We start from the raw sequence: 1,579 nt of genomic DNA on the forward strand, positions 1-1,579 counted from the left end.
CCGTGCGAGAGACTAATGATTATGCTTATTATATTGCATCTGATCGCATCATTTGCATGATTTTCACATTGCTGTTTAATAAGCCATCCCGGGTTATAAATAATACTGGAATTGGTTTCTAATAATGGCGAGCTATAAACGGAATGGCTTTTATAGCTGGGTATAGCCGAGCTTGGCGGGCACGGAGCCGGGCTGCCAGGAGGATAAATCTCCGGATTATTATTTTTAATGTGCGTCTGCTATATAATCTGCCGCTAATAACACTGCATCACTTTCTTACAGCTCTCACAACTCGCCTTCCTTCGTTTATTGGACTTTAGAAGAATTTGGGCAGCCGAAATAAAAAGTCTTATCTACTGCAATGAAATGCCAGGCAATCTGTTCAGCAGCATGCTGGTAAAAGGAGAGTCCCCAGCCATCCTCATGCCATGTACAGCGCGCAGGTTACATACAGATGAGGCGTTCCGCCGAGCGTTGCAGCGCGCTTCTAATCTTCCTGAAATACAATCGTCCCCCCTATTGCCTCATTACATAGCTTTATAAAACAGTAAATACACACCAATAAGAAAATCAGCTTTCGCTTCTATTGCTACTCAGCGACAATGGATTTATTCATCAGATTGTCATTGCTGGATCATTACACCCAGGCTTCCTTTTAGATAATTGCACATAGGGAGATAATATCGGGGGGAAAAGAAAAATGAAAAGTAAAATAAATAAAACAAAAATCAAAAACAGCCAATTTAATAACAATGCGCATGTTTCTTTGTAAGAGACTATTCTCAAATATCAGAACGTGTGTTATTGAAGTCATACAGTGATTGGTTTTTATTGTAGCATCCAATAAATTGGTAACTCAAGAGCATTTGTTGTAAAAGTCTTCTCATTTAACTGAATGTGTATTGTGGAAGTGCAAACATTTCTGAGAGCTATCACTTTGAATCGTATGCTATATAATAGAGAATCAAATGTAATCCAATGCAAAATAATAGTCTGTACATGGAGTGACAACAAATGATTCCATAAAATAATAAGTGGAAATCATTCAGATCTAGCAATTGTTTTGTGTACAGGTGTATATAGTATATTATAGGTGTGTATATAGGTGTATATGGTATATTACATAGGTGTATATAGTATTATTATATAGGTGTATATAGTATATTACATCGGTATATATAGTATATTATATAGGTGTATATTGTATATTACATAGGTGTATATAGTATTATTCTATAGGTGTATATATTATTATTCTATAGGTGTATATATTATTATTCTATAGGTGTATATAGTATATTAAATATGTGTATAAAGTATGTTATATAGGTATTTATAGTATGTTATATAGGTGTATATAGCATTATTACATTTGTGTATTTAATAGTATAAAGGAGAATAGGAGGTTTTCAGCACTGAGGACAGCGCACATTAACCTCAACATAGTCCGGTCAGCCAACGAGTCAACGGATAAAACCCACCATTATCAGCTGATCTGTCATCTGTATATGTCATAGAAACTGATAAAATAATATAGCTATATACATACATCAAATGGATATCATTTCCAGGGTTTGGC

At 34.8% G+C, this 1,579-nt stretch overlaps 1 protein-coding gene across 1 annotated transcript in view; it reads right to left on the reverse strand.

Annotated features, from left to right (window-relative positions):
- OTP (orthopedia homeobox) overlaps nucleotides 1-1,579 on the reverse strand; it is an 8,808-nt gene that overhangs the window by 5,179 nt on the left and 2,050 nt on the right. The gene's annotated exons all lie outside the window — the stretch shown is intronic.

This window comes from Nanorana parkeri, unplaced genomic scaffold (assembly GCF_000935625.1).
Source record: "Nanorana parkeri isolate BGI_ZX_2015 unplaced genomic scaffold, ASM93562v1 scaffold277, whole genome shotgun sequence".
Taxonomy (NCBI): domain Eukaryota; kingdom Metazoa; phylum Chordata; class Amphibia; order Anura; family Dicroglossidae; genus Nanorana; species Nanorana parkeri.